The 25,232-nt window shown below is 45.9% G+C and overlaps 1 protein-coding gene across 1 annotated transcript in view; it reads left to right on the top strand.

Moving 5' to 3' along the window:
- The window catches only part of LYRM4 (LYR motif containing 4), a 450,340-nt gene that overhangs the window by 166,345 nt on the left and 258,763 nt on the right, over positions 1-25,232 (top strand). The gene's annotated exons all lie outside the window — the stretch shown is intronic.

Raw genomic sequence — 25,232 nt, forward strand, 5'->3', positions numbered from 1 at the left:
AGAGAAAATCTGTATTTTTATTATAATGAAACAAGGATGGTCATGTAATTTTAATATAGTACTATAATTCTCTGGTCCAGTGCATTAACTGTAGTTGGCTACTTTTCTGATATGGTAGATTTTGTGAAGAAGATAATACAGAATATGGGATTCTCTGGGACATAAGGTGTATGCACTCAGGCAATTGTTTCAAACAGTATTTTCCTTGCTATTACAAATTATCAAACTGATTTTCCAGTGCTCACAGAAAACAATATGTACTTGTGCAGTAAAGATTGAACAGATCACCATTGACCTTCTATTATGTTACCTTAGCAAAGTTAGACATGTTGCTGTCTTTAGGTGTTCCCTACAGTCCGCTTTAACTGTGTTTTGTCGAAGACCCTTTATGAACAATACAGTACACAGAGTAAGCTTTGGGTCAGTCCCTTGCTCATGTCTGAGTGTGTGCATGAATGTGTGTGTGTGTGAATCCTACTGTGGGTGTTTGCGTGGGTGTATGCGTGTGAGTGAATGCGTATAAGAATGGTGAGGCGAGTGCGTGTCTGCTTGTCAGTGTGATTGTGTGTTAGAATGTGAGTATGTCAGTGCGTGAATGGATGTGTGTATGTCAGTCTGTGAATGAATGCGTGTATGTCTAAATGAATGGGTATACGCCTGGTACGTGTGGGTGTCTGTGTGCATGTATACAGGGAGGGGGGTGTGGTATGAGGGGTGCTGTGACTGTAGTGGGGGTGGGGAGGTGTTGTCTGCGTGTGTGGCTGTGGGGGGTGGGGTCAGTTATGTGGTGCGTACCTGTATGGGGGTGAGAGAGTGGATTGGAGGAGGGTGGGTGGGGCGGTGAGTCTGGATGGAGGGGGGTGGGGGCATCAGTTGAGTGTGAGGGATGGAAGGGAAGGAATTCACTGGTAGGGCCTACCGCCATGGTTTTCATGCATAGCGGTATGAGTGGAGCTGCAGCCAACCCACCAATCTCATAATGTGGCGATGATACCACCACATTATACCTGGCGGTCTTAATGGGGGCCATAATATTGGTGAACCAGTAGTGAAATATGAACCTTGCTATGCACTTTCTGTTATTAATAATGTCGGAGCTCGAGGTGTATACACAGTTTTCAGATTTAATAAAATCTATAAAAATGTGGTTATAAAAAATGTTTTTTTTTTAAAAAGGAACACTGAAATAATTGTTATGCTTGAAAAGGCGTTAGGAAGGCCATTGGGGCCAGGCACTCCGTCAGATTTTGAGGACTTAATTTTGTCCCGTATTAAACTAGAATAAACTGGGAGCAACAATGCAGGCAGTGGAATGAGGGCTGTTCCACCCTACAGGTTAGTGAACAGATAATGACTCTGTGCAGTCCAGGTTAGTTCTCGTACCAAATTTTCAGGTCAATTTAGTATTGCGTATTGAAGGTTTTTGTAAATTGGCAACATTTTGTAGACAATACTGAACTACTAATTTGTATAATGTTTTTCCAATTGATCCACTGTAAAAGTCCTCTTTGTCTCCCAGATATTCTGTTTGTATCACCTTTTAGACCTTTGACGGCTAAGATGCATGGCAGATTAAAATGCAGACTTTTCGTTTGTTTCAAGGCCCTGTTTAAAATCCTCTTCTGGGTTCTTACCTTATGATTATACCAAAACTTCTGGGTTCCATGACAAGCAAAGGGGCAGATACATTTTTGATTCGCACTGCATCCAAATTAAGTATTGATGTTATGATTTGTTCCTATTTGACACATCTGTCGGATTGAAATGCCCCCTGAATTACAAAGTCTGAATTAGATTAGTACTGCTCACTGTGGTAACCTAGTTGAATTTATCAATACGCTGGACCAAGAAAGGCTCGTTAGCTGATTCACCCATTGCCGAATAAGGTTATTTTCTGGTTGGTTAATGGGCAGCACAGACCTGTTGAGCAGTATGGTTACTCAAGTCTTTTGATTACATCAAAGGAAATAAAATAATGAAGACTTGAATTGCCTTGTTTTGAAAAGGGTGTGTATTTAATTAGTTTCTCTTCAGAGAGCCAGCCATTCAGGGATCATTCGAACGTAAATAAATTATAGCCTTCGAGTTACAACTATTGCAGTGGTGGAGGCACTACTGGAATATCCCATTTGCAGTCTGAATAAACAAAAGATGGTTCTTCCGTTAAGAGTCAGGTTTAACTTATGATCACCTATTAAATGGTACAGTCATTTTTCTTCCCAGAAATACCAGTATTAAGAAAGAAAATCAGACTCCACTTATTTTAACTAATGCTTATTAGCTGGGTGAAGGTCGGGCGCAGCCTGTCCTTTAGGGCGGAGGGGCCACGCCCCCCCACCTTTTGCACCTCATGAAGAGTGGCTGTCAGGCTGAACAAAGGTCAGCCTGACAGACGCTCTTCATGTTCAGGTCAGGCAGCCAGGAGCAGACATGCGCGTTTTGCGCAGACTCCTGGCTGCCTGAGCTGAACTTTGCTGGGCTGAAGAGGTCACAGCTCCTGTGGACGTGACCTCCTCGGCTCAGCAAAGGTGCCTCGAGGCCCTCCCCCGGGTGACGAGGGAAGCGTCACCCATTGACTTCGACCTGGGCGCTTCAGGTTTAAGCCCTGAAGCGCCTAGGGCGAGTGTCAATCAGTGACACCTCGTCACAGAGTGGGGTGAGATCAGCAGTCTCACTGACCCCATCCCACTCTGTGACGAAGTTGGGACTGCTGCTTTCCCTCATTGGCTGACCTAAGGTCAGCCAGTGAGGGAAGGCAGCAGTCCCAACCCTCCTGGGACCTCCGAAGGTGAAGGTAAGTGAGTGTGTGAATGTTAATGGATGTGCGTGCGCGTGTGTGTGTGTGTGTGTGTGTGTGTGTGTGTGTGTGCTTCCCACCCGCCACCCCTCCCTCCTAAAACTGACGGCCGCCACTGGTGAAGTTAAATATTTAGCAAACAAATCTGAGATATGGTGGTATGGGTTTGGGTCAATTTGCGCTGCAATGTCTGTATATCATCACACACTCTGTTGATAGAATAAATTGTGCAGTTGAGGGTTTTTGCAATGAAAATACATAGTCCGCCTTTTGCTCTGCTGCATCCTTCTTTGATGTTCTTTAGGTAAAAGCTACAAGAGCATGGTAGCGATCTAGGCTCACAACATTCGGTTTCTTGGACACAAATGATATTGTAGTAAGCTAAACAAGAGCTAGAGCCCACGTCTGCAAGGTGCTTGGAGAGACCTGCAACATTCCAGGAACATAATCAAAGAATTTCTTTACTAATTGCAGATTGAGGATTGTATCTGATAAAGACTTCTAGTTACAGATTCCTTACCTTAGAATTTCCCCCAAGCGTCAGACTGGATCTGGAGATTTTTCTTCAAGCAGTACTCTTGCGTGTCGTTGGATGTGTCGTCGGTCGACCCTCGGGCGTCGTCGGCGTTGTGGTCGTCATGATGACATCAGTTCTTTTCTTTCTGCGCCACTTCTTTTCTTTCCGTGTCATGCGCCGAGCCGGAGATAGCTACCCTGGTAAATTTTTGATCGATTTTGACACTTTTGTTTGTTTTATATTTTTGGTGCATGGAGGATATCCCCGAAAACCGGTTTCAAGCCTTGCAAGGCCTGCCACCGCATGATGTCAGTGACGGATTTGCACTGGGTCTGTTTGCAGTGCCTGGAGCGCAACCACGACCTGAAGTCATGCTCCGAGTACCGGACACTGCACCCGAATGCCTTGAGGGAGTGCACCCTCAAGCTTATGGTGGCCTGGCACTCTACCCCGAATTGATCCCGGTCTCACTCGAGAGTAAGGTCTCGAGACCACTTGCGGAGTCACCACCACTTGTCGTCCTCCAAGTCTTCGAGTCACTCGGGTAAGAAGAAGTCTTCGAAGAAGGCTAGGCATGCTTTGACTTCACCCCATCGCTCGGCTGATGCAACGCGGGAGGAGAGTCAATGCTATAGGCCTCCGTCCTCAGAGCTTACTTCTGGGTCCACTCCACTCCTCCCTGCATTTCCGGGAGCTGGAGCGACCCCTGCCCAATTGAAAGAATTCTATGAGGCCATACGTCTCATTTTTGGGCATTCCGACCCCACCTTTGGCACCTTTGGACTCTGGGTGTTTGGCTGGGGGACCTTTGGGTTCCGTGCCGGCAGCTCCAGCCCCAGCCCCGATGTCCCCTTAGGATCCTGTACCGGATCCGTACAGACGCCGGTCGTACCTTCGAGTCATTATCCGGCGTGATTCGACCAGCGACGCGTCCGATTGGAGGGGTCCCTGGACTCTTATGAATACCAGGATGGCCCTAATGTGGACTGGGCACAGACGCTGGCATGCTTTCTCCTACTACACTGGCATGCTTATTCCTCCTACCGTGGTGTACGGCGGAGGGAGCTACTTATTCTATGGTGGTCATTAGGGCAGCTGAGGTCCTTGGCCTCAAACCGCATACTGTTGAAGTCAGGTCTAATCTCCTGACTCAGGTCCTTCAACCAGGGGCTTCCACATCTGAACATATTCGTCCTGTCAATCAAGCCCTCCCTGATGTCCTTCTGGGTACATGGTCCAGACCCAGCAGATGGGCTCCTGTGGACAGGATGATCGCTCGCTGCCACAGGCCCACCCCGAACAACCCTAAATTCCTATCCCAACACCAAACGCCTGAGAGCCTTGTTATCCAGGCATCATCGTCATCTGGCGTATTTCCTTCTGCACCTCTGGATCGGTAATCAAAGAGACTGGACCAACTTGGGAAGAAGATGTTTTCTTCCTCCAGTCTGGCATTAAGGTCAGTTAACACCGGATGCCTTTTGGGACGTTATACTCACTCCCTGTGGGATACAGCAGTGCACGTCTTTCTGCAGATACAGGAGGAGGCTCAGACTATCACCACCCAAGCAGTTGCTGATGGGAGAGACACAGAAACGTTCACTATTCGATGTGGGCTGGACACGACCAACTCTCTGGGTAGATCGGTTGGGTTGACGGTGGCTTTGAGGCGCCACACCTGGTGGAGGACATCTGGTTTCTCAGGGGATGTCCAACAAAACCTTATGGACATGCCTTTTGATGGAATCCCGTCTCTTTGGAGACGAAGCTGACTCTGCTTTTGAGAGGTTCAAGGACTCCCGGGCTACGGCTCGGTCCCTCTGCCTTTCGACTGCCCCTTGTCCCCAACTGTCTGCCTTTCGCCCCTTTCTTGGCAACGAAAGGGGGTCCCTGTCACATCCCTTTTCCAGCCTCCGTGCCACCAATGCTGTTCAGCCACTGCATGGCTGACGCATTGAAATTGGTAACATTGAAAGCTACTTCCTTTAACACTTTGGAGGGACAAATAGCTCTAGTATTGAAAACATACTGCCCATTCTTGTATGCTGCTCCTTTATAGGTAAGTGTAGGCCATTTTTCGTATTCTTTTGCTATGCTATTTACATCTATTTTACTCCCATTGGTACAATGTCCATCCGCTCTTCTTCCTAATACTGCTGTGGTATTCATCTTTACTGCCCTGAAATTATATTTGGAATACTGTTTTCGGCCCCCAAAGGAGCAGGACATTAATGTTAACAGACATGTGGGGTCTGTTCTCTCCTTCACTCTTTATTTCAGTACTACCTGCTGCATGTGGTATTAATGAGCAAACAAAACATGTCTTATCTAAGTGTTCCCTGACAGTAATGTGTAAACTTCTATACCAAGTGTTCCTCATCCATAATGGGTGTTGTGAGTGGTCAGTAAGTTCTCTTTTTTGCTTAGGTGATCGGGCAGATATATGCCTATAATTCCTAGGTGCTTGTGGGGCTACAATTGCATTGTTACCTTGCAGATCCTTATCTCATAAGGAGGGGATCGGCAACTCTTTCTTACTACCTGGCAGATCCTTATCTCGTAAGGAGGGGGTCAGCAACACCTGAAAATGACTACCTAGCGGGCTCTCACCCTTTATGAAAGTGAGAGACCGCATCAGAAACAGAAGCAATAAGCAACAAAGAATAAATGCAGTCCAACATATGCCCAGTCTTAGTCCCCCCTCTCCTTACTCCTGAGCAGAAAGGCTGTGGTATTGGGACAGTCGTAGATCCAGTGCTTCAGTTCCTGGACCTTTACTGCTGTTGGTGTTCCTTGAATCACTTTGTAGGGGCCAAGAAAATGTGGATCCTTCCACTGGCACACAAAGCTCTTCACGAAGTCCTGGCATCCGGGATAGATGTTCTTCTGTGGTACCACTGGTGGGGCGGTGGAGCTCGCCTGTTGCAGCTGAACCTGCTTTGAGAAAACTTGCACAGCACGTGTTAATGCACTCATATATATTGACATCTCTTGCCATACTATATCACTTCTTTTTTGTGCATCAGTATTTTTTCTATGGGGCACATAGCCCATAGGCATTAACCTTCCTTTGACTATTTGATGCGTTGTCAAATGATAGTCCGAAGAGGGAGCATTCCTTAGGGCATATAGAGCTAAGGGCAAACAATAAATCCAATTTGCATTCAAGGTGGCAGATAATTTACATATTTTATCTTTCAGAGCACCATTAAGGCGCTCAACAATTCCATTACTTTGTGGGTGATAGGCTGATACTAAAGAGTGGTGTATGCCTAATAATTTAGTCATGTGCTCAAATATTTTGTTGGCGAAATGTTTCCCATTATCGGAGCGAATCCCTTTTGTAATTCCCCATCTTGGGATAACTTCTTTAACTAAAAGTTTGGCTGCACTTTTTGCATCTTGGCTGTGGCAAGGTCCTGCCTCTATCCATCTTGAGAATGGACAGACGACTACAGTCAAATATCTCATGTTTTGGCATCTGTGAATCATGTCCACATAATCTATGTGTAACTCTTGAAAAGGGCCTTCGGGTCTTGGAATGGAGGATGATGGTGTAATTGGTGGTCTTGTGGTACTATACTGTTTACAAATGAGACGTTGATGTAAAAATATATCTATTAACTTAAGAAGATCTGGAACAAACCAATCTGCTGAAAGTATATCCAATAGTTTTGTCTTTGGTACATGTGATGGCAAATGTGATTGAGTCAGTGCTAAGTGCAACAACCTCTGTTGCATCACTAGCTTTCCTGTGTCTGTATGTCGATAAAAATAAAATCACTTGAAACCATGCATCCTCTATTTTCCCAAACTTCTTTCTCTTCCATAGGAGCTGTTTTCTGTATGTCCTGTGAATAATGCGCTGCTATTGCGAGATAAGATACGTCAGTATTTTCAAAGTGCCCTTCTGTCACAGTACATATTCTATAGGACATCTGTCCTGCTTCTTTAGCTGCTTTGTCTGCTATGTCATTACCTTTGGAAATAGTATCTACCCCACCAGTATGTGCTTGACATTTCACTATTGCTTTTGTCCCCCCTTTCTTTAATTCCGAAATCAGTTCCTGTAGAAGGATACCATGTGCTACTGACGTACCGTCGCTTTTCTTGAAACCCCGTCTCTCCAATTTGACGAGACCTGAGTGTACAGTGGCAGTGACATGCCGAATCAGAATAAACAGTAACATAATTTGGATGCACTATCTGTAAGGCCTGTAATAGAGCTTTCAATTCTGCAGCTTGTGCTGAAAAATGGGACAGCAGTGGTATATACCGTAATACTGAATACATAACATTCGGTGGTACTCCTGTTTGTTCTACTACTGCTGCACCTGTGTGCCTTATCCCTGTTTGCTGATCTATTATGGATGAACCATCAATATATAACATTCTGCTCTGTGGTAAGGGTAATTCTGAAGCGTATATTTTGTGTCTTCTGAATGTGTTGCACAATCATGATCAACTTCTGTCAATGGTTCCACTAGAAATTTAGCTGGGGTCACTGTGTGAACACAGACAATTTTAAAAGCGGCATCAGAAAATATTACTTCATATCCAGATGCTCTCTGTGTAGTTAAGGTACTTTATGCTTTTTGCAGAACTGCAAAAGGAGCAAGTTCTACGTATAGTGTTGTGGGAGTCCCTGCTGTTATCAGAGATGCCTTTTTTTACCCTGAACACTGCAGCAGTAAGTCCTTGTTTGCATGGAAACTGTCCTTTCATTATCTCATCTAATCGTCCACTGAAATAGGCTATGGATTTATGGCCCATAGGATACTTTTGTGTTAGTACTGCTGTCATGGTATCTCCATTAGTATGGGAGAACAGAAAAAACTTTGTTGTAATCCGGTGTTGCTAACACTGGGGCGGTGGCTATGCAGTTCTTTAATTCTTGGAATATTTGTTGCAATGGTGGTGTCCGATGCAGTGTCGTGGTCCCTGAAGGTGTGCCCTTGATCATCTGGTACAAGGGTTCAGTCTTAGAGCTGTAATCAAAAATCCACTGCCTCACAAATTGTATAACACTAAAAATTTCTGTAAGGCCTTAACTGTCTGGTGGTTGATTTCTAACCGCTTCCCCTTTGTCTTGAGTAATGCGACGACCCTCAGCAGATACTACCTGTCCTAGGTATTGTACTTGCTGTTGAGCAATCTGCAATTTCTGTTTTTCTGCTTTGTAACCTTTGTATGCTAACAGTATCAGTGATTCAACTGTGTCCTCTTCACACTGTGCCTTAGTGTCACTTCAAATCATCCACAAATTGTAACACTGTACTTTCACTTTGAAAATTCATCAGATCATTCATCAAAGCTCTGTTAAAAACTGAGGATGATTCTCAATAACCTTGAGGCAAACGAGAATACAAATATTGAATTTCAGAGAATGTAAATGCTGTTAAATAATGACTCTCTTTGTGTAAAGGTACACCATAAAATTCATTCTTTAAATCAATCACTGTAAACCACTTTGCCGTGTGTGGGATGTTGGTTAATATTACTGAGGGGTCTGGTACTACAGGAAACTCTTGCACTACAATAGCATTCAAGGGGCGAAAATCCTGTACCATCCTCCAATTATTTCCCTGCGATTTGCGCACTGGAAAAATCTGGGTGTTGCATGGTGAGGGTGAGGGGTATAAAACTCCTGCTTCACTAAGGCTTGTATGGTAATTGCTATTCCTTCAGTTGCTTCACACGAAATAGGGTACCCTCTACCTCTAGGCAATTGTACATTTTCCTTTAGTGTTATCTTAAAAGGTTCAGCACTCAGTATTAATCCAACATCATTTGAATCTTGTGACCATAGCTGTGGAGGTACCCATGCAAGTAACTGCCCAGCTTCCCCTGTTGTTTTCCTGGATATCCGTGGTGGGCACACTTCTACTCTTATTTCAGTCCCTGCTGCTTCTTGAAACATTATCCTAGTATCCTGTACTTTTTCTTCTAGTAGATCTTTATCTGAAATATCAGAAACCTTGAGTCCTGGAATTGTGAATAACACTGTTGCCCACATATTTCGCTTGTGGTCTTCGGCTTCTAGAATCCCAAATGCTTTTGTTAACCTGATACCGTTCAGGGATAGCACTAATATTTCTTGTGTCTCTGTGTCTGGAAATTCTGGTCTAATCTGCAATTTAAGTGGTGTCTCTATTCACTTGCCCTGCAAGGCTGGTTCTGTCATTATGAATTTCATTATGCCTTTCTGCAGCAGGGTTACATTTAGGGGTACACCTCTTATTTGTAGTTCTGTGTTGTCTGGGGTGGTTCGTAAGACCGTACACATGGATGGTATCCCTGGTGTGAAACAAATCATGGCCCCATCATCATTGAATGTAATGGACATGTTCAGTTTGTGTAACAAATCTCTTCCCAATAAATTTGTAGGAGCTTGGGGTGCATATAGCAATGACTCTGAAACTACAGAATCTCCTACCTGAACTGGAATCTCACAGGTGTATGGTACTGTCATTATTTTACCTGAAAACCCTTGTGCTGCCATTGTTTTATTTGACAGAGGTAAACCTCCATGTCTAATGCATGATTTGGTTGCCCAGGTATCAATCAAGAATTTATATTTTCTTCCCAATAGACCAATGGATGCTATAGGCTCTTGTTTTTTGTAATTCAGTGTTTTTGCTATCAAAGGGCACATCAGTGTCTCAGGTGCAGACCGTCATGATAAGAAGAATGGATTAGTCCCTGCTTGAAAAATTGTGCCTCCCATCATTGGCTGCAGTACAGGTTGTGCTTGTTGTGGTGTCTGCTTAATATACTGTGGTGCTGACTGTTGCCTGGGGGGTGGATGTTACCATCCTTGTCTGATAATTCTGCTGTGGTTGTTTCATTTGCATTGGCTGTTGTGAAACCATTTGTGGTGCACTGTACATGAAACCTTGTGGCTGTTGCTGGTTCTGTTGCACAGGAGAAAAATTCCCTGCAGGGGAAAAATGTCTTCCTCTTCCCAGTTGTGCCTTTCTAAAGTGACAATCTGCTATTAAGTGCCCTTTCCTGCTGCAATGATAACATGTCATATGTTTTATTTCCTCTAACTCTGTCTCTACCTCCCATCTGTTGCTGCTGGAATCCTTGCTTCATTTGTTGGGGAGGCTGACACGTTGGACCTTGATACCACTGCTGGTGTGACTGTATCTGTGGTAATTGTGCTGTAACTGGAACTGGAGGTGCTTGAGTGACTACATTTGCTCCTATTGTTCTCTCTTTCTTTGCGTTTTTCTCTCATTTTTGACTTGCCAATATGGCTGTGACACGGTCCAAATGTTCCATTGTTTTTCTTTCCTTCTCTAACCTTTTTCTAGCATGGTGAAGTATTATGCCCTTTATTTCCTCCCAAGGTTTACTATCTATTGCCACTACTGTGTCTAATGGCTGCTGGAGATCCTCTGGCAATCCGTTTTTCACAATGTGAAAGAACAGTTTGGTCCCTTGTGCATCTAGGGGACCCATCTCAGTGGTCCATAGTTTTGTTTTTTTTATGCGTTCAACATATTCCAACACTGACTCATCCTTCCCCATTACTTGGCTCATCATGCCACCTATATCTGTCACATCTGGATATCTCCTTCTCAATTCTCCCCAGACAAGTGCACGTATGCTGTTAAATGTTTCTGTGTCCCTGTCACCATTAATCAAGGTTATTAGTCCTACGTTGGTACGCGGTACTATTTGAAAAATATTGTCTGTCTCACCTCCCAATATACTTGCAAGGAGGTTCTTCACGTCCCCTATTGCTAATTGTACTCGTGCTGTGTGCCTTTCAAGGGTAGCTATCCATTTAGAAGCTCCTTCAGAAAGTGGTGGTAATTGTTTTTTCAAGTTCTCCTTATCCACGTGTTGCCATGCACATAGGTCAAAATTTGTGTTCCTTGACCCCATTGTATCAGTGGAAGCTGTCTGAATTGTGGTCTTCTTCTCCTTATCTGTTGTTGTCTCATTCTAGGGTACCTACCATTTTCGCTCTCCACATATTGTTGCCACACACGTAAAGAGTCCCTCATGTATTCATAATCCCAAACTATGGGTCCGTCCCCCCTTCAATACAACCTTGGGCTGTTGCTAAGTCATGGCGGTGGAAGGAACCTTCTCTAAGCCATGGTGATGGAAACATGCTAGGTCTACTCTCTGTGTAATCTGCTAAATCATCCCATATATTTTTAACCTTTCTACTTCTGTCATCTTTTTCTTTTTGTTGGTGTATTTTAAAGTATCACTCAACCCTTCACTCACCATTGGTAACCTCTGCTGGTACCCTTTATCTTCTGCAGTGGCTGTAGCATATACATCATGATATAATGCACTAGCATTATCAATGCGTGTTGTTATAGCCTCTAATGCAGTGGTTCCCAACCTGTGGTCCGGGGAACCCTGGGGGTCCGCGAAGCCTCCTCCGGGGGTCTGCGACTGCTTAGAAAATTAAATGATATTAATAGATTAGGTCCCAAGCTTTCAGTGTTGACTTAGTGGGGGTTCCCCGGATTCCAATAATGATTCAGTGGGGGTCCTTGGGTTCTAATAATAATAAAGTGGGGGTCCACAGAAGTTAAAAGGTTGGGAACCACTGCTCTAATGTATTCCTTTCTTCCTCTGCATCATTCTATGTTCCTGATCTTCTCTCTCTCTCTCTCTCTCGACATGCATTTACTTTCTCTTCTGTTTCTAATAGGTGTTTTCTATGTAGTTCTTCATTTATCTGTTCATTATGTGATGGACTGAATGTTAAATGTGGTTGTGGAACGCTAATCTCCCCGCTACTTCTGGAATTTTGGTCTGGAGAGTGTTGGAAGAAGTCTGCTGCTAATAATCTTGTTGTATTACCTGAAATCATAGGGTCATCTCTTTTTGTGTTGGCCACAGTGTCCTGGCTATGAAATGGTGTCACCTTTTGGCTTTCATCTAGTTTCAAAGTAAGGTTAGCTGTGACTTGCCCCCGGGTATTTACTTTTTAGTGTGCAATGAGTATCTGAGTCTTGTGTTATATCTGGAACAACGCTACTCCCTCCTAATGGATGTATCCTGTTGCTTAAGTAGTCTTTTTGCTTCTTGACAGGGACTTACTTTATCTTCCTTATAAGGGGGGGCAGGGGGATGGCAACTACATTCAGAGGGTTCCTCTACCTTTTCAGGTTCAAATGCTTGCCACATGTTTAAGGTCACTATTCTCTTTTTCAATTTCTCACCTTTATATGCCCCATAAATATATGTTTGTAAATGCCCCAATTGACATGGGTCAAATGATCCCTCTTCTGGCCAAGGACAAGGACTATATTTTGTAACCATGCACCACTCCTTACAATGTTTCTTTATCCTATTTTGATCACCCTGAAACACTTTGATAATATGTTGCAAAGGAGTATCAGACATATTACTTTAATCAAATGTTCACACAATATAGATAATTTACAATAACAACTTTTTCAATGCATAACAGAATACAAGCAGGGTACATATATTATTAACTCATCATCTTATAATCTGACAAAACAGTACAGTAAACTGTTGTCCACACTTTCATTAACTAATAATTCAGTTGAGGGAACAAATCCAGAAGTATCCCCATCACAGTGCAATGTAGTCATCAGCTTGCCCAGACTGGAGAAAGTGTCTGTCATGAGCATAGGCATTGTCTAAAAATGTTTTAAGCTGAACAGTGCTGTTACTAGGGACAGGAAAGTGCTTCTTACAACAGATGAGATCGTCATATAAAATCCATTAACTTTTTGCATGATGCTCACTACCCTGTGTATGCTGTAGAAATAATTGTTGCTCTAAATACTGCTCATCTGGACTCCCATGTGCTTGAAGTCTTCCTCCCCTATCATGAGAGGTAACTGACTTAATTTCACACCCCGATAGAGCTTACGGGACTGATTTCGAACATATTATTTTCAGCTCTTACCCCATCATGAAACCCTACATAACTTCCAACATTTGCTGAAATAATTGAAAACTGGATCCGTCACATAGCACTTTTCTCTGCATTCACTACTGCAACCTCTGTCCCGATAAATTCGTGAATGACAGTCATGTTTGTGGCTCCAAAGCGTCAAATCAGTGGAAGAGCAGGCAGAAACCTTGGCCTCATGCTTCTCTGGCATTTAATTTCAGATGAAGTTTCCCAATTTGTACAGCCACTTTTCAGAGAATCCTTGCATAGACAAAGACAGAGTAGATGAAGACGGATCCTAATCAGAGTTTATCCAAGGTAAGCATTTCTATTTGACAGTGGATGGTCAGTCTGAAATGCTTTTTGAGTATCAAGGCTGGCAACTATCCTTGAGGACAATACCAGCACTGCCTAGTATACACATCACCTTCCTATTGGTTTTAATTGTGAAGAACAACGTATATAAACTGCACTCCCTTGTTTTCGGCTTTTCTCATGGAGGTTGCAGATACACTTTACTCTGGGGAATCATTGAGCACATGCATCAGCCAGGGTTAGAATGCATCAATATAATCCACATGAAATTCGAGATAATGCCACAGTCAACAATGTGAATTGTGCCTTCTTATGTTTTTAACTGTGTATCTAAGTTATGCTTCATTAATCCCCTAAATATTACTATTTTGCCTGTTAAACCTTAGACATACTAACTCTCTCCAGCAGATCCGTCACTTTCTCTTCACTCACTTTAACCTACTACATAGCCAGCAGAGAGATTATTTATTTAATTCTGATTAGTAGTAAGTTATCTTTGATTTTCTCTAGATTTTCGTACCCTACGTATCCCCTTAAATATCTTTAATCTCTTGTTTGCTTAAGTCTGTCCCCTGTAGGGTTTTTACACTTTGAGCTTTAATACAGGTCTGCCGCCATGCAACCCTGTGCTTGTTTAATAGCCATTTCTAGTATCTATGCTTTCTATCCGTACATGTAGTATAAATACAGCAACTGTTGAAAATAACTTTCATTGATTCCCATTTCATGACTTTCTGGTCCTCCAAGACTTCATTCGTTCCAAATCCTATGAATGCAAAATGTATAAACACCTGTGGCCATTACTACCAAGTCAGGAACAGGGATAGTTGCCATCTTCAGCTAACTACCAAGAGTACGGGTGTGTGAGCAGAGACTTGTCCAGGTATAAAGAACTATCCAAAGAAGCTTATTTTTCCACTAGTGAACAAATATCAACCTATCACTGCCATGTTGCACATCCGGAATTCAACCACCTAAGTTTCTCTATATGTATGCACCATTTGTTTTGCGCCAATTTAACTAAAGTTTAACTCGACCTAAGGGAAATTGATCACTTTATATGGTAAATCAGAGGAGTATTTTCGATACAGGGCCCACGTGCCTTTTTCTCCAAATTTATTTAATCTTCTATCCGGGATGCAGTTGAAATTCCTGTGCCAAATTAAAGAGCTCTAGGTGATATGAGTGAATATATAGTCATTAATATTGGACTCCTAGTGCAGTGCAGGATGCAGCTTTTGAATATACAATACCTTATACCACCACAAAATTCCCAGAATTATCTTGGAAATGTAATATTTAAGTAACATAGCACAAATGGAAACTTCTAAAGGAGCACTTACCTGGGTGAGGAAGAAAATGATTGGTGTGGGCATTTTTTCCTCCAAAAACCATAAGCATGTGTTATGAAGCTTGGACAATTGAATGTTGGTTTAACTATTAATGCCTTTCACATTCTACCTTATGATCTCAAATGAAACCATGTCACTCTTTCTAACTCCATTACAACAATACGTCCCAGTTGGCCCTATTACAGAATAGATCTGTCTGCAGCATGAAATGAGACACAACGCAGCATAAAAACAGTCAACACTGTTATTATGCTGAGTAGTTGCTTACTTGCCATCATACAGTTTTGTAGTTCCATTTAGGACCAGTGAGTACATTGAAGAAGGCTCGCTTGTGATCTAGTTAGTATCACAGGCCAACTCCATATAAAAAGATTTACATCTGATAGCTTTTTTTCTGTTATAAGCAGCCTAAGTAAATGTAATCCTTGAGTTATTAACATGTACTAAAATCATAAAACTATTTGTTATTTGAGCTCACATGTGCAAATATACTTAATTTTTTACAGATGTCAAACTACTTTTACTAATTTATAAAACGTTTCTTATGGATACTTCTAACTGCAGATTACTCACCTTGGGAATATTCTCCAGGTGTCAGACCAGATCCTGAATCTTTAAAAGCAGTACTTCTGTGCCTATAAGCACCTCCCATTCACCCTAATGTTAGTTCTTTTCTTTCTGTGCCTTCAGATTCTGATCCAGTGCTTCCCCTTGGTCTTTTGCCCAACGTTTTTCAAAATAATTCTACCAGTGTGCAAGGGAACATATTGATAGTGGGCTGTACAATTACCCAGATGCTGAACCTGCCTCCCCCGGTCCTGCCACAGAGACAAAATCCGCCTTCGCTGACATTATGCGAAGAGCTGCAGAAGTTTTGGACTTACTAATGTCAAGCTTGGAAGTTAAGACTAGTTTACTGACTGAAGTATTGCAACTTGGTTAGACTCCCACAGACCCACTGTTACTATTTAATTAGGTCCTTACAGATCTCTTTTGGGATTTGGTCAAAGCCTTGTTCCGGTCTGCATGTAAACAGGTTGCTCGTTGCCATCACTCTGCATCGGCCAACTCTGCCTAAATCCAATGCTAGAATGTCTGGTGGTTCAGACATCCACCAGCAAAACCGATCAACAGCCATTTAAGACTACTCTGCCTGATTGTGAACTAAAAAGCTGAAACATTTCTGTGAAACCCATATTTATCCAAGGCTGCTGTTCTCATGCCCTTTGAGGCTCTGAGGCACATGTTCTACCAGTCATTTCAGGTGACTTTTGGGTGTCCCTTACCCAGGCTTTTTCGGACAGGTACAACGCAGTAAAATTTGACATTCGCGCTTGACTGGATACAATTGATTGGATGAGGTCAGTGGGCTTCTCTTGGATGACAAAGCAGACTCAGCCTTGGAACGATTCAAGGAAAACAGAGCCACATCGTGTTCCTTGGGTCTCTCTGCTCCCACAAGACAATTCCACCAGCAATTTTGCCCCCTCTGTGGCTATGTTAGAGATTTTCGGCAGCACCAGACTCCTCCTCCAGCCCAGCAGGCCTTTCAGTCTTTTTGTAGTAGAGGCCCCAGTTCTCAGACGCAAGGAGGACATCAGGGACAACATGCAGCTCAGTCCCCTGCTCCTCCAGTAGCCACAAAACTGCTCTAATGTCTTCTTGGTGGCACACTGTCAGAAGTAGGATCGGATATGTGCTCCAGGGTTCTCCAAATTGTATAGCTCAGCTACTCCAGTCCATTCCTTTCTACCCTTCCACACCTTGCGCCACGTTCAGGGCAGTTGATGGAGGACTATCTTTCCAAGTGGCCATAGATAGGGTTCTGGCCTCAGAAGTAGAAACTGGGTGTTACTCACACTATTTCTTTGTGCCAAAGGATGGAAACCTTTGCCCTGCTTTAGATCTTTGCCCTCTAAACACCTTCCTGCAGAAAACTAATTCAAGATACGCTAGTTCATGTCCTGTCTGCCCCGGACCCTCGAGACTGGATGGTGGTTTTGAACCTACAGGACACTTATTTTCATATCTCAGTCCTGCAAGCCCACAGGCACTAACTGAAGTTCCCAATGGACAAAGAGCATTTTTAGTTCACAGTGCTCCCCTTTGGCTTCACCATCACTCCTCAGTGTTCACCAAAGAGATGGTGGTGTCCACAACACACCTTTGGAGGTCGGGGTGCCAGTCTTCACCCTACCTCTGACTGACTGGATGTTAAAGGCAGCCTCACCCCAGGCAGTCGTTAGCAACCCCCAGGTGACAGTGATTCTCCTTCAGTTAGGTTCACTATGAATGTGCTGAAGCCATACCTGACTTCTTCTTAGAAGCTCTCGCTCATCAGGGCTATTCTGGTTATGGTACGATTTTTTTACTTTTTTTCGGTAGCGGAAAGATTTGTGACATTTGTTGCCACCAATCCCATGTGGGACTTGAATTTAGTCCTCATTTTTTTGATGTGCAGCCCTTTTGAGACACTGCACAATTGTCTCTTGAAATTGCTGGCATTGAAGACAGTCTCTCATTGCCATAAAATCGGCCAGATGTGTGAGCGAGCTTCAGACTCTTTCTGTTAACCCACCTTATACCTCTTTCTGCCTAGCTAAGTTGGTGTTGATGATCCAGGCTTCATGTCTAGTGAAACTAGTCACTCCTCTTCATGGTGAGCAGGTTATCACCCTTCTGGTATTCTTTGCTCCACCTCATGCCTCCAAGGAAGAAGAGACTCCATAATTTAGACTCTAAGAAGAACCTTAACTTTTATATGGATCACACTAGAGAACATCAGGTGGATGATCAACTGTTTGTATGCATTTACCAGAGCAAAGGACAAGGCAGTGCAAAATGTCCCCATCTCTCGATAGATTGTTCTCTGCATAAAGATCTACTGTGCACTAATGAAGAAGCAGCCCCCAGACGTCTTGTGGGTTCATTAAACCAGGGTCAATGCTCTTACCACTGAGTTAGCACAAGAAGTGCCTGCCCTGGACATCTGTAAGTCGGCTATCTGAGTGTCAGTACACATGTTAATGAAGCACTGATGTCTAGACAGAGCAATCTAGAGAGGCATTTTGACCACTCAGTCCAGCAGCGCATTTAGTCTGAGCCAGTTCAGAGACCCACCTCCTTGGGCAGTACTGCTGTGGTCTGTTCACAAGAGGTTGACTCTGCAGTTAGATGTAGCCATCAGAAGAACATGCTACTTACCTTCTGTCCAGATCTTTCAGGTGTATACTTTATCTAACTACAGATTCCTCACTGACCCGCCCACCTCTCTGTTCTGTGACCTGCACTCTTTTTTACATCTAAAAAGGTCTCAAACTTCGAGATCTGCACACTGGCTATGCCAGCTGCACTGGGGTTCAAGATAGTCAAAATTGTCAACCACAGTATGATTATCTCATGTTAGAATATGGAATGAAGTTCTTTGGAGGCTGTAGTTTCAAAGCTGTGAATTTGGGTATGCTTTTCGTAAAGTCTCTCATAAAAAGCACTTTCATAAAAAGACAGTTTCACTTTAGGACCATTGGTGGTCCAAGAAATCAGTACATGTAACAACATGCAAGTAATTTCTGGTGTTTGTGTTGCAGCTGAGGTAGTTTGATCATCAAGACCGATAATTAATAAAACAAAAACTCTGTGGCTCCAAATAGCCTTGTCAAGCCCTTTTAGCTATTGGAAATTCCTCTTTTAACTCGCCATTCCCACAAAAATGAACTCTGATAGGTATTGAAATGTAAAACTCACAACAATACAGTCAACCTGGTGTTAAGCCCTTGTCTATGGCTCACCACATTAAAAATTGAGTTTAAATTCATAAGATGTAGACATCACTACCTTTAAGTGCTCTGTCCTTGTTGTAATCTCTCTCCTCCCACCCGCCAGTGTTGCTTCAACCCTCCCACCTGCCTGTGTTGCTTCAACCCTCCCACCTGCCCGTGTTGCTTCTCCCCTCCCACCCGCCCGTGTTGCTTCTCCCCTCCCACCCGCCTGTGTTGCTTCTCCCCTCCCACCTGCCCGTGTTGCTTCTCCCCTCCCACCTGCTTGTTGCTTCTCCCCTCCCACCTGCTTGTTGCTTCTCATGTGTTTCTTCTCACCTCCCACCCGCCTGTGTTGCTTCTCACCTTCCACTTGCCTTTGTTGCTTCTCACCTCCCAACTGCCTGTGTTGCATTGTCCCTCCCATCCACCCATTGTCACTGTTGTTTCTTTCCTCCCACCTGCCCGTGTTGTTTCTTCTCTCTCATCAGCTTGTGTTGCTTCGTCCCCTCCCACCCGCCTGTGTTGCTTCTTCCCTTCCCACCCGCCCGTGTTGCTTCTTCCCTCCCACCCGCCCGATGTCAGTGTTGCTTCTTCCCTCCCACCCGCCCGATGTCAGTGTTGCTTCTTCCCTCCCACCCGCCCGATGTCAGTGTTGCTTCTTCCCTCCCACCCGCCCGATGTCAGTGTTGCTTCTTCCCTCCCACCCGCCCGATGTCAGTGTTGCTTCTTCCCTCCCACCCGCCCGATGTCAGTGTTGCTTCTTCCCTCCCACACCCCCGATACCCGTGTTGCTTCTTCCCTCCCACCCACCCGTGTTGCTTCTTCCCTCCCACCCACCCGTGTTGCTTCTTCCCTCCCGCCCGATGTCCGTGTTGCTTCTTCCCTCCCGCCCGCCCATTGTCCGTGTTGCTTCTTCCCTCCCGCCCATTGTCCGTGTTGCTTCTTCCCTCCCGCCCATTGTCCGTGTTGCTTCTTCCCTCCCGCCCGCCCATTGTCCGTGTTGCTTCTTCCCTCCCGCCCGCCCATTGTCCGTGTTGCTTCTTCCCTCCCGCCCGCCCATTGTCCGTGTTGCTTCTTCCCTCCCGCCCGCCCATTGTCCGTGTTGCTTCTTCCCTCCCGCCCGCCCATTGTCCGTGTTGCTTCTTCCCTCCCACCCGCCCTTTGGCACTGTTGCTTCTTCCCTCCCACCCGCCCTTTGGCACTGTTGCTTCTTCCCTCCCACCCGCCCTTTGGCACTGTTGCTTCTTCCCTCCCACCCGCCCTTTGGCACTGTTGCTTCTTCCCTCCCACCCGCCCATTGGCACTGTTGCTTCTTCCCTCCCACCCGCCCATTGGCACTGTTGCTTCTTCCCTCCCACCCGCCCATTGGCACTGTTGCTTCTTCCCTCCCACCCGCCCATTGGCACTGTTGCTTCTTCCCTCCCACCCGCCCATTGGCACTGTTGCTTCTTCCCTCCCACCCGCCCATTGGCACTGTTGCTTCTTCCCTCCCACCCGCCCTTTGTCACTGTTGCTTCTTCCCTCCCACCCGCCCTTTGTCACTGTTGCTTCTTCCCTCCCACCCGCCCTTTGTCACTGTTGCTTCTTCCCTCCCACCCGCCCTTTGTCACTGTTGCTTCTTCCCTCCCACCCGCCCTTTGTCACTGTTGCTTCTTCCCTCCCACCCGCCCATTGTCACTGTTCCTTCATCCCTCCCACCCGCCCATTGTCACTGTTGCTTCATCCCTCCCACCCGCCCATTGTCACTGTTGCTTCATCCCTCCCTCCCGCCCATTGTCACTGTTGCTTCATCCCTCCCACCCGCCCATTGTCAGTGTTGCTTCATCCCTCCCATCCGCCCATTGTCAGTGTTTCTTCTTAACACCCACACTCCCAATGTCTGTGTTTCTTCTTCAAGTAGTCATTGTTTCTTCTTAAGTAGTCATTGTTTCTTCTTCAAGTAGTCATTGTTTCTTCTTCAAGTAGTCAGTGTTTCTTCTTCAAGTAGTCAGTGTTTCTTCTTCCCACCCACCCGTAGTCAGTGTTTCTTCTTCCCACCCACCCGTAGTCAGTGTTTCTTCCTCAGTAGTCAGTGTTTCTTTTTACCGCCCACCCGCCCGTAGTCAGTGTTTCTTCTCGTAGTGAGTGTTTCTTCTTACCGCCCACCCGCCCGTAGTCAGTGTTTCTTCTTCCTGCCCACCCGCCCGTAGTCAGTGTGTCTTCTACCCGCCCGTAGTCAGTGTTTCTTCTTCCCACCCGCCCGTAGTCAGTGTTTCTTCTTCCCACCCACCCGCAGTCAGTGTTTCTTCTTCAAGTAGTCATTGTTTCTTCTTAAGTAGTCATTGTTTCTTCTTAAGTAGTCAGTGTTTCTTCCCACGCACCCACCCGTAGTCAGTGTTTCTTCCTCAGTAGTCAGTGTTTCTTCTTCCCGCCCGTATTTAGTGTTTCTTCTTCCAGCCCACCCGCCCGTAGTCAGTGTTTTTTCTTCCAGCCCACCCGCCCGTAGTCAGTGTTGCTTCTTCCCTCCCACCCGCCCATTGGCACTGTTGCTTCTTCCCTCCCACCCGCCCATTGACACTGTTGCTTCTTCCCTCCCACCCGCCCATTGGCACTGTTGCTTCTTCCCTCCCACCCGCCCATTGGCACTGTTGCTTCTTCCCTCCCACCCGCCCGTTGTCATTGTTGCTTCATCCCTCCCACCCGCCCGTTGTCATTGTTGCTTCATCCCTCCCACCCGCCCATTGTCAGTGTTGCTTCATCCCTCCCACCCGCCCATTGTCAGTGTTGCTTCATCCCTCCCACCCGCCCATTGTCAGTGTTGCTTCATCCCTCCCATCCGCCCATTGTCAGTGTTTTTTCTTAACACCCACACTCCCAATGTCAGTGTTCCTTCTTAGTAGTGTTTCTTCTTCCCACCCACCCGCACGTAGTCAGTGTTTCTTCTTCAAGTAGTCATCGTTTCTTCTTAAGTAGTCATTGTTTCTTCTTCAAGTAGTCAGTGTTTCTTCTTAAGTAGTCATTGTTTCTTCTTCAAGTAGTCATCGTTTCTTCTTAAGTAGTCATCGTTTCTTCTTAAGTAGTCAGTGTTTCTTCTTCAAGTAGTCAGTGTTTCTTCTTCAAGTAGTCAGTGTTTCTTCTTCAAGTAGTCAGTGTTTCTTCTTCAAGTAGTCATTGTTTCTTCTTAAGTAGTCAGTGTTTCTTCTTCCCACCCACCCGTAGTCAGTGTTTCTTCTTCCCACCCACCCGTAGTCAGTGTTTCTTCCTCAGTAGTCAGTGTTTCTTTTTACCGCCCACCCGCCCGTAGTCAGTGTTTCTTCTCGTAGTGAGTGTTTCTTCTTACCGCCCACCCGCCCGTAGTCAGTGTTTCTTCTTCCCGCCCACCCGCAGTCAGTGTTTCTTCTTCCCGCCCACCCACCCGTAGTCAGTGTGTCTTCTACCCGCCCGTAGTCAGTTTCTTCTTCCCACCCACCCGCCCGTAGTCAGTGTTTCTTCTTCCCACCCACCCGCAGTCAGTGTTTCTTCTTCAAGTAGTCATTGTTTCTTCTTAAGTAGTCATTGTTTCTTCTTAAGTAGTCAGTGTTTCTTCCCACGCACCCACCCGTAGTCAGTGTTTCTTCCTCAGTAGTCAGTGTTTCTTCTTCCCGCCCGTATTTAGTGTTTCTTCTTCCAGCCCACCGGCCCGTAGTCAGTGTTTCTTCTTCCAGCCCACCCGCCCGTAGTCAGTGTTTCTTCTTCCCGCCCACCCCCCGTAGTCAGTGTTTCTTCTTCCCGCCCACCCGCCCGTAGTCAGTGTTTCTTCTTCCCGCCCACCCGCCCGTAGTCAGTGTTGCTTCTTCCCTCCCACCCGCCCATTGGCACTGTTGCTTCTTCCCTCCCACCCGCCCATTGGCACTGTTGCTTCTTCCCTCCCACCCGCCCATTGGCACTGTTGCTTCTTCCCTCCCACCCGCCCATTGGCACTGTTGCTTCTTCCCTCCCACCCGCCCATTAGCACTGTTGCTTCTTCCCTCCCACCCGCCCGTTGGCACTGTTGCTTCTTCCCTCCCACCCGCCCGTTGGCACTGTTGCTTCATCCCTCCCACCCGCCCGTTGTCATTGTTGCTTCATCCCTCCCACCCGCCCATTGTCAGTGTTGCTTCATCCCTCCCACCCGCCCATTGTCAGTGTTGCTTCATCCCTCCCATCCGCCCATTGTCAGTGTTTCTTCTTAACACCCACACTCCCAATGTCAGTGTTCCTTCTTAGTAGTGTTTCTTCTTCCCACCCACCCGCACGTAGTCAGTGTTTCTTCTTCAAGTAGTCATTGTTTCTTCTTAAGTAGTCATTGTTTCTTCTTAAGTAGTCAGTGTTTCTTCTTCAAGTAGTCAGTGTTTCTTCTTCAAGTAGTCAGTGTTTCTTCTTCAAGTAGTCAGTGTTTCTTCCCACGCACCCACCCGTAGTCAGTGTTTCTTCCTCAGTAGTCAGTGTTTCTTCTTCCCGCCCGTATTTAGTGTTTCTTCTTCCAGCCCACCGGCCTGTAGTCAGTGTTTCTTCTTCCCGCCCACCCCCCGTAGTCAGTGTTTCTTCTTCCCGCCCACCCCCCCGTAGTCAGTGTTTCTTCTTCCCGCCCACCCGCCCGTAGTCCGTGTTTCTTCTTCCCTCCCACCCGCCCGTAGTCAGTGTTGCTTCATCCCTCCCACCCGCCCATTGTCAGTGTTGCTTCATCCCTCCCACCCGCCCATTGTCAGTGTTGCTTCATCCCTCCCATCCGCCCATTGTCAGTGTTTCTTCTTAACACCCACACTCCCAATGTCAGTGTTCCTTCTTAGTAGTGTTTCTTCTTCCCACCCACCCGCACGTAGTCATTGTTTCTTCTTCAAGTAGTCATTGTTTCTTCTTAAGTAGTCATTGTTTCTTCTTAAGTAGTCAGTGTTTCTTCTTAAGTAGTCAGTGTTTCTTCTTCAAGTAGTCAGTGTTTCTTCTTAAGTAGTCAGTGTTTCTTCTTCCCACCCACCCGCACGTAGTCAGTGTTTCTTCTTCAAGTAGTCATTGTTTCTTCTTAAGTAGTCATTGTTTCTTCTTAAGTAGTCATTGTTTCTTCTTAAGTAGTGAGTGTTTCTTCTTCAAGTAGTCATTGTTTCTTCTTAAGTAGTCAGTGTTTCTTCTTCCCACCCACCCGTAGTCAGTGTTTCTTCTTCCCACCCACCAGTAGTCAGTGTTTCTTCCTCAGTAGTCAGTGTTTCTTTTTACCGCCCACCCGCCCGTAGTCAGTGTTTCTTCTCGTAGTGAGTGTTTCTTCTTACCGCCCACCTGCCCGTAGTCAGTGTTTCTTCTTCCCGCCCACCCGCAGTCAGTGTTTCTTCTTCCCGCCCGTAGTCAGTGTGTCTTCTGCCCGCACGTAGTCAGTTTCTTCTTCCCACCCACCCGCCCGTAGTCAGTGTTTCTTCAAACCCATAGTCAGTGTTTCTTCTTCCCACCCACCCGCCCGTAGTCAGTGTTTCTTCTTCCCACCCACCCGCAGTCAGTGTTTCTTCTTAAGTAGTCATTGTTTCTTCTTAAGTAGTCAGTGTTTCTTCCCACGCACCCACCCGTAGTCAGTGTTTCTTCCTCAGTAGTCAGTGTTTCTTCTCGTAGTGAGTGTTTCTTCTTACCGCCCACCCGCCCGTAGTCAGTGTTTCTTCTTCCCGCCCGTAGTCAGTGTGTCTTCTTCCCGCCCGTAGTCAGTGTTTCTTCTTCCCACCCACCCGTAGTCAGTGTTTCTTCTTCCCACCCACCCGCCAGTAGTCAGTGTTTCTTCTTCCCACCCACCCGCAGTCAGTGTTTCTTCTTCAAGTAGTCATTGTTTCTTCTTAAGTAGTCATTGTTTCTTCTTAAGTAGTCAGTGTTTCTTCCCACGCACCCACCCGTAGTCAGTGTTTCTTCCTCAGTAGTCAGTGTTTCTTCTTCCCGCCCGTATTTAGTGTTTCTTCTTCCAGCCCACCGGCCCGTAGTCAGTGTTTCTTCTTCCAGCCCACCCGCCCGTAGTCAGTGTTTCTTCTTCCAGCCCACCTGCCCGTAGTCAGTGTTTCTTCTTCCAGCCCACCTGCCCGTAGTCAGTGTTTCTTCTTCCCGCCCACCCGCCCGTAGTCAGTGTTTCTTCTTCCCGCCCACCCGCCCGTAGTCAGTGTTTCTTCTTCCCGCCCACCCGCCCGTAGTCACCCGTAGTCAGTGTTTCTTCTTCCCGCCCGTAGTCAGTGTTTCTTCTTCCCGCCGACCCACCCGCAGTCAGTGTTTCTTCTTCCCTCCCACCCACCCGCAGTCAGTGTTTCTTCTTCCCTCCCACCCTCCTGTAGTCAGTGTTTCTTCTTCCCTCCCACCCGCAGTCAGTGTTTCTTCTTCCCTCCCTCCCACCTGCCTGCAGTCAGTGTTTCTTCAGCCCTCCAACCCACCCGCCCGTTTTCAGTGTTTCTTCGGCCCTCTAACCCACCCGCCCGTTTTTTGTGTTTCTTCGGCCCTCTAACCCACCAGCCCGTTTTTTGTGTTTCTTCGGCCCTCTAACCCACCAGCCCGTTGTCACTGTTGCTGCTTCCTCTCCCACCCTCTCATTTTCAGTGTTGCTGCTTTTCATCCCACCCTCATGCTGTCAGTGTTG

This window comes from Pleurodeles waltl, chromosome 2_1 (assembly GCF_031143425.1).
Source record: "Pleurodeles waltl isolate 20211129_DDA chromosome 2_1, aPleWal1.hap1.20221129, whole genome shotgun sequence".
Lineage (NCBI taxonomy): Eukaryota > Metazoa > Chordata > Amphibia > Caudata > Salamandridae > Pleurodeles > Pleurodeles waltl.